The sequence below is a fragment of the Pinus tabuliformis genome, chromosome 3_2 (genome assembly GCF_031772625.1).
Source record: "Pinus tabuliformis cultivar Carrire ecotype Pingquan chromosome 3_2, CPIR1, whole genome shotgun sequence".
NCBI classification, from domain to species: domain Eukaryota; kingdom Viridiplantae; phylum Streptophyta; class Pinopsida; order Pinales; family Pinaceae; genus Pinus; species Pinus tabuliformis.
This window is the reverse complement of record NC_142302.1, coordinates 394938330-394947410: the sequence shown is the minus strand read 5'-3', so window position 1 is coordinate 394947410 and position 9081 is coordinate 394938330.

Below are 9081 nucleotides of genomic sequence, written 5' to 3'. Positions count from 1 at the left end.
TATATATGATAAGTGGGAGCACCCATGACAATCTTTAATTCAACCTAATCTAGTTGAATTCTAGGGGCCTACTTTGATAATTCATTTTGGTGAGGCTATACTAAGTATGGAGGAAATATGCATTATCCATCCTAATCCTCCATGGAAACTTCGAGGTCAAAGCCTTACATATGGCTCAGGCTTACTGATTTGTTACCAGATATGTCACCTTCCATTGATAGTTTATGATGGATATATTTATTTATTTGATGCTTTAGGTTTGGTCCTTAATATGTCTTTGAACCTTGGTGATTTTATACCTTCAATATTAGCAAGTGAAAAAATCCATTATTTACGAGGCACGAATTTTCCTAGGAAGTTCCAAGATCAATTTCTTCCACTTTATGTTAGCAAAACTCTTTCATGGGGCTCATATATTTCTACAATTATTTGTATTCCTTCGAATTCTAACTCTGTAAATGATAGTGTTGAAAGTTGTGACGAAAGAATCAAATGATTATTTAACAAATTTAAACATCATGATTATGATGTATTCTTGTTTTTTAATTCATTTGAACAAGTGTTCTTATCAACTCGGGAAATAGGATTATGATTTCCATGCCAGAAATATGTTGTCTTTGTGGGTACCACATTCGCCATTGTAAGGAGTTTATTTCCTGAAAACAAAAAGTGGAGAAAATTTCCAATATCAAATCTATTTAGTAGCTCAAGTGTTGCGCCAAAATTGCATACTATAGATGTATGCATAGTTGAAGATGGGAGTGAAATTACTAACAAATGTCCTTTTTTCATTACCCTTGGCTCTAGACAAACAAGAAATATGGCATTGGACAAGAGGTATATATCTTACAACATGGCTCAAATTTCTGGTATTACTACAAATGTGTCCTGGAATGGAAGAAATATGAGGGTTTGCTCAGATAATTGCATCTTATCCCCCTTTCCATTGAATTTTTTAATCATCATGTTAGTGATGACTATGGATGTTTTCATATATGCCACAATGCAGGGCAATATCTATTTGAGAATGAAGTCTTCGTAACTACTTTAGGAAATAAACATGACACACACAATCAACTTATTGCCTCTTGGAATAAGGAATTGATGGCTTGTGTTTTCAAATCCTATGTAGAATTAATGGTGGAATTTCAAAGACTTGGAAAGGATCCTTTAACTTCGTGTGTGGAATTATCTATTGCTCAATTTGTGAGTGGGATATTGCATATCTCTAATGATAAACTTTATTCATTTTTGCCATGACAAAGCCTAAAAGACTATCTCTAATCAAATTCCATCTACTTAAGGTTTTATGAATACTTCAATAATTCTGGATGATGAGTGGCAATGTCTAGTAGAAGGAATTCGAACATGGCATATGTTTGTTGCAGGAACTCTTAAAGAAAACTTTTTGAAATCTCTATTTTTCCACTAATGCCAAAGGCCCAACTTTGAAATCTACAAAAGTAAATGGTTGAGAAGGAGAGAAAAGATATTCTGACACCATGAACAACACTGCCAATGTGAATGCTCATAAGATCTTATATGGTAAGAAATATGCTAATTTATTAGAAGTATCCTTAATGAATCCCTCGTTAGAAATCAAGATGAGAACTGCGTGCAATGACCGATCTATTACAAGAAATCCTCAAGAGGTAAAAGCTCTAGGTGACAGGAAAATGAAGAATGTCAACCAGATCATCTATATGGAAAAATATTTCTCATCTGCTGGAAACCAGGGATGCAAATCCATGATTTAGATCATACCGGTAGACATGGAAAAGTTTATGGGCTAATATTCATACGTGGCCTAATTTTCCATAGCTTTTCCAAAAAAAATATTTGCCAATTTCCATTTTTTCTAAAAAAGATTCGCCTAAATTTTACATTATAATTTTTTTTTTTTTACCTTAAATGTCACCAAACCTTTATAGACACTATGTATAAGATCATTATAAATTTGAATATTTTGTATTGATATATCTAAAAATATTTTACGATTTGCATATTAGGGACTAGTAATATTAGCCAAAGTTTCTAAAATTTATGATAATTTTCCATCCTTAAAATTTTCCCTCCACGTAGAAAGAGATCGAGATTCATAGACATGGGGTGGATTTCTCTCAGAGATATCTACCAATGTTTGTGCCAATCACCTTCGACCAGACACAATATTTCACCAGTTTGACACACCATTGTGAAATAAGAAGGAACATTTATTACGTGGGGTGTTCAAAGGAAGAAAAAGGAAGAAAGGATGATGAGTTAGGGGAAAAAGAGCACCTAAATTTGTGGGTTAGAAATGAAAATGTTGAATCCCAAGACACATACATTGAAGCTTCAATGAATTGATCAAGATCCAATGTTACCCAAGGGCACATGGATCAAAGGATCTCAATGGTTTATGTGGTGCCACAAGGAAGTTTTCTCAAACTACCCATCTAAAAATTGATGGCTATTAATTATTACAACAACACCCTCCTCATCTCCAGAAACCACTACAGGTGGTCCCGAGGCAGGAAACAATTTCTTCAAAAACCTCCCATGTACAACAGTCAAACCCACATGCCATCCATGTCCATCTTTGGTCCTACCATTTTGTTTTGCAATTAATTTTATTTAATGTGACAAGAATTGTAAAGGAAGTGGATTTAATAACATTATATATATTATTTATATAATATATATAATATTTAAAGTTATCATTGTAAATTTTTATTATTTTTAGAATCTTTTCAAGAAGCAGTAGTTTGGAAATTGTTTGAGAATCAATTTTCAAACTGATTATAACAGTTAGGCAGTTAGGGCTAGCATCAAGAATAAAATACCATAATTCCCCTCATTGGAAGGGTTTAGATGGGCACAATCAACAATGACTGGCATTGTAAACAAAAATTATCTTTGAAATGTGACTATATATTGCAGTTTGATTCTAGCATTGGGAAGTTGTGGTGATTATTTTTCCCCTATGTTCCAACATTCATATATTTCTTTTCCTCTCTTGGACAATCTAAGATGCAATTGGTGCTTTAGTTTAGTTTTTAACCTCGAGGCCTTTAATGAAGCGCTCCACATCCAGAAATCCCATTCACATTTTCTTAGTCCAGCGTTATTCTTTTTGCAGTAGTTTAAATTATGATTCTTAAGTGCCTAGTTTTAACTCTACTTTATATTCCTCTTCAATCCATTCCTTTAGTCCAACACTCTACAACTCGCATAGTTTATCTGGCGAAAATATGGCTTTGGAAGGCTAGGGTTTCAGAAATAGAAGCCTTGCTTGCAACCCCACATGGCCTGTTCTTCCATCCATTGATTTTAACAATTTCTAATAAATCTCAAGATGTCTTTGGCACTAGTTCCCCATAGCGTAGAATTATCTCCTCAGAGTTACAACAAAGTGTAATATCAATAATTCTAAGGTTGGGTGGATCTAACACCGCCAAGGCATCTAGAAGTCTCATTCTTCCTTTTCGTATACACATATTGAAATGGATGATTCTCTGTGATAGTTTCATAGGCAAGGATTGGTTATAACACTCTAGTTTTACTTGGACGTAATTTAATCTGTCACAATCCTAAAATGGTTAAGCATGTGATGTGGAATTGTTTAGTTGTCCACACATTTTGGGATTTGATTTCTATTGGATATAGTTACCAAAATTATTTTTTCTTCTATGTTTCATTGGAAGGGAGTTTTGCTCACAAATAATTAATAGAAAGATTGTCCAACATGATCCTATGAACATGTGTGATGTGGTCCCATAAATATGCTAAGCTTTCTCACATCAAAATTGGTTTCATGGAAATTTTCATGAGGCATTATCCTCATTTAGTTTGAGAGAAGTTTCCACATTCCTATAAGATTTGGCTCTCCAGGTTTCAACAAGGATTGACAAGTTCAGGAAGGATATAGATTGCCACTTGGAGCCATAGCCAAAATGCTGGAGCTCATGCCAGGGGTTTTATTGTGCTAATTATTGGTTTATTAGATATGTTGTTATTCATTCACATCGTAACACCCTCCTCCCACATCTACCCAATTAACTGACCAACTGGGGTAAACATTTGATGAGAGGCTACTATGATGGGATTCAAGGTTGTGATCAAGCTTTCTGTTTTCTTACGGAGAAAGGAGAAAGGATGATCAAGCTTATCAAGTTTGAGTTGAATATAATCCAATTGGAGTTGCTGTGAAGTAAAGATTGTCATAAAATCCAATTTGATTGTACTTCTCAAACTAGTTTTTGAAGAGTTTTTTTGTAATAGATTATTTGGAGCGCCTTTGAAGAAATCCTTTGAAGCATTCCTGAATAGACTTAAAGTTAGATCTAAAATAGAAGTAAAATAATCCTTGCAGACTGAAGGACATTCTTTAAAGCACACATGAAGAGCCTATGAGACACCTTCATCGAATGATAAAATGATAGCATACTTAAGGCATATTTTGAGTTGACAATAGAGTTCATTCATGATGACATTAATTGAGAATTCTTCAAGCCTTTGTTGAAACAATAGTCACTCTTGAAGCATAGTTGAAGACCAATGATTAAATACTTGTTTTGTTGAAGTAGTGGTCCTTGGAGTAGAGTTGAAGACCAATAATTAAAGACTTGTTTTCTGGGGAAGTCATCCTTGGAGCATAGTTGAAGATGAACACTTGAAGACATGTTTTGTTGGTGCCACCATAGATGTTTTTTCTGAAGCAGACCTAAAGTTTTTATAGAGGTAGATTTAAGAGAACTTTGTAGACCTATCTTGGATAAAGTTTTTAGAAGTATTTGAAGTTTTTGATGGCTCAGGCATGAAGCAGTATTGAAGTCACCTTAAGGGATTGAAGCAAACTGACAGGGTTGGATCACTAGAGGATTGAAGTCAAGATTGGAGCCTTATGAGAAAATAGGTTGGATCCAGGATTAATATGTGAGGATTGGATTCCTCATACAAGGTTGTAATCTTGTGAGACACTAGGTTGGAGCTTGGATTTGTAGTTGAATATTAGAGTCCTTATTTAAGGTTGGAGCCTTGAAGGAGTTAAAGACTTTGTTGTACAAGTTGGAGCTTGGGTTTTTAGAGTCCTCATCATTTTCATTAATAAAATTATTTTCTTGTTGCACATCTTGTGTTTTGGTTTAACTGGTGATTTTAACTGGCATAATATAACAATTGTAAAGAAATATTGATTCAACCCCCCTCTCAATATTTCCAAGACTAGCACACCTTACATTTTTCCCCTTGCAATATTTTTATTGACATGCTAGAAGGAACTTTCACAATGCAATGTTATTGTTGTTAATATGGTTGTTTATGATAGAAGTAAATATAACATGTGTTAGAGTTCCTTCACCTTGGAATGTTATTATTAGCAATGTGCTTGTGTTTGTGTTAAAAAGAAACATAGCACACACTAGATTTCTTTTGGCATGAAATGTTGTTGTTGGTAGTATGCTTGTATTTGTGCCACATGTAAAGCTAACATGCATTAACTTTCTTTCACCTTGAAATGTTTTTATTGGAAATGTTCTTGTGTTTGGGCTAGAAATTATGCTAGATTTATTTTTCTCTACAATATTGTTGTTGTCAATTTGTTTGTTTACGATTGAAGGAAATCTAGCAAGCCTTAGATTTCCTTCACCTTGGCAATGTTATTGGAAATGTGCTTGTGTTTGGGCTAGAAGTTGTGCTAGATTTCGTTTTCTATGCAATATTGTTGTTGTCAATTTGGTTGTTTATTATAGAAGGAAATCTAACATGTGTTAGATTTCCTTCACCTTGGCAATGTGCATGTGTTTGTGTTAGAATGAAACATAGTGTGTGCTAGATTTCTACTGGAGTGAAATGTTGTTGCTGGTAGTATGCTTGTATTTATGCTACATGTAAAGCTAGCATGCATTAAATTTATTTTACCTTGTGATGTTGTTATTGGAAATGTGATTGTGTTTGTGATAGAAGTTGTTCTAGATTTCTTTTTCCATGCAATGTTGTTGTTGGCAATATGATTTTGTTTATGCTAGAAGAAAATCTAACACGCTAGATTTCTTTCACCCTACAATGTTGTTGTGTTCTTGTGTTTGTGCTATGCGTAAATCTAACACATGTTATATTTTCTTCACCTTGCAATGTTGTTATTGGCAACATGCTTCTATTTTGGCTTGAAGAAATCTAGCATGCACTAGATTTCTTTTTCACTACAATGTGGTTGTTGGAAAAATGTTTTTGATTGAGCTAGAAGTAAATATTACCATTTGCTAGATTTCTTTTATCTAGAAATGTTATAATGTGTTTGTGTTTGTGCTAGAAGGAAATGTAGCATACATTAGATTTCTTTCACCCTTATTTGAGTTTATTGACAATGTTGTTGTATATACATTAGAACGAAATCTAGTGTGCACTAGATTTATTCTGCATTGCAATGTTGTTGTTGGCAATTCAATTGCTTGTGCTAGAAGGAAATCTAGTATGTGTCATATTTCCTTCACCTTACAATGATGTTATCAGCAATCTTCTTGTGTTTGTGCTAAAAGGAAATCTAGTATGTGCTATATTTATTTTTCCCTATAATGTTGTTGGTAATATGTTTGTGTTTATGCTATAACAAAATATAGCTTATAGCATACACTAGATTATTTATCCCTACAAGGTTATGTGTTTGTGTTTGTTCTAGAAGGAAATCTACCACACACTAGATTTTTTTGTCTTGCAATGTTGTTTTTGGTAATATGATTATTTGTGATATAAGTAAATCTAATATGCGGTATGTTTCTTTCACCCTACAATATTGTTATGTGCTTGTGTTTGTGAGAGAAGGAAATCTAGCAAGTGTTATATTTCATTCACCTTGCAATGTTGTTATTGCAGTCATGTTTGTGTTTGAGATATAAGTATAAATAACATGTTAGATATAATTCACCTTGCAATATTGTTATTGGAAATATGCTTATGTTTGTGATAGAAGAAAATCTATCATGAGATAGATTTCTTTTACCCTACAATATTGATGTTGGCAATATGTTTGTGTATGGTGGAAGGAATTCTAACATGCACTAAATTTATTTTGCAATGAAATATTGGTGTTAGCAACGTGATTGTGTTTGTACTAGAATAAAATCTAGTATGCAATAGATTTCTTTCGCAATGCAATATTGTTGTTGGCAACATGCTTGTATTTGTGCTAGAATGAAATATAACCTGCATTGGATTTCTTTTTCAATGCAATATTGTTGGAAATATACTTGTGTTTGTGCCAGAAGGAATTCTATCACACATGGGATTTCGTTTTCCCTAAGAATGTTATTGTTGGCAATGTGCTTGTGTTTGTGCTAGAATTAAATCAAGCGTATGCTAGATATCTTCCACCCTGTGATTTTGTTTTTGGCAATGTGATGAAACTCTAGAATGTGTAATATTTATTTTACTTTGCAATGTTTCTGTGAGTAATATGCTTCTATTTATGTTAGAAGGAAATTTAACATGTGCTGCATTTTGTTCTCCTTAGAATATTTTTATTGCCAATGTGCTTATGTTTGTGCCAGAAGGAAGTCTAGCATGTGCTAGATTTATTTGACCATGTAATGTTGCTTCTAAAAATATGCTTATGTTTATAGTAGAAGGAATGATATTGATTGTTAGCTTTCATTTGAGGTGCAATGTTGTTGTTCGAAATGGACTTCTACATGTGATAGAACACATTATCTTTCCTTCATAATGCAATGTTTTTATTATAAATATGTTTGTCATTATGCTAGAAGCAAGGTTAGACTGTGTTAAATTTCATTCATCTTGCAATGTTATTGTTGAAAATGTGTTTGTGTTTTTGATAGAAGTAAATCTTGCATGTATTAATTTTTTTTCGCAATGCAACATTATTGTTGGAAATGTTCTTGTATTTTTGTTAGAAGGAATTATAGAATGCACTAGATTTCTTTGTTCTTCTGCCAAACGAAAACTATAAAGATTTCACCCTCACCACTGTTGGTGCTCTAATACTGTTCTTGGAAGTGCATTTGTGATTATGCAAGAATGATACCTAGTGATTACTAACTTTGTTCTAGACACCGTTACACTTATGCAACCAATGCTCTAGCTGTGAAATTGTCTCAATGATCACAATAGTTAGAGTTGTAGTTTATGATGCCTATTTATTCAATTTGGAACAATTTATGAAGATCAATGATAGTGCAAAAGAAGTGTATATAAATTTATGTTATTGTTGGCACTACATTTGTGCTTAACTTGGAAGTAAAGATAGTGGTATAGGTTTCCTTTTCGCACAAACACAATAATTCAATCATAATTATTTAATCCATGGAGAATAATGTGATCTTTGTATATTTTTGAAGTTTATGAATAAATGTATTATTGAGGTATATTATAGTTTTTCCTCCAATGCAATTTCTTTGCTTTTAGAATAAAAATGAGAAATATCTAGTATTTACAGTACCAAAACTTTTATTTCGAAGAAAACCTCTAGTTTGGCTTTCGATTATCAAGTTAAAACATCAAACATCCTCACTAAGTGAAATATAAATATAATTTCTCCTTCTCATGGGAATTTTATACATCTTATGTAGCATGAATCGTGGAATTTATTATATTTTCAAAAGGACCATGTTTTGGTTCTTCAACTTCTACAAATTTCATATGATCATTATTCATACACATGCATCAATGCTACAAGTTTAATTTCTAAATTTAAATAGGAACTTTGTGGTTTGATATAAGTTTATATTTGTCATTCTATTATGCTATCGACATCTCTAATTTCTTGGTCGTCATATATATATTTTTGTGTAATTTATATGTATTGTAATTTTTGGTAGTAGGAACTAGATGGTGGGAAACAATGTTTCATTACATACAATATGACTTCCATACTATTTAAATTATTGCATATGTATTAATTTTTTGTAATTTGTGTATTTTCACGAAAATATAAAGTCACACTTTACATGGTTCAACCTTTTAATTACAAGCTACGATTTAATTGTTGTTACAAAATTGGTACAGGCTACAATGGAAAATATATTTTTGGGAAAAGGGGACTATGTTGATCTCCTTATTAATGATCAATTCATTGGGCTAGGGAGG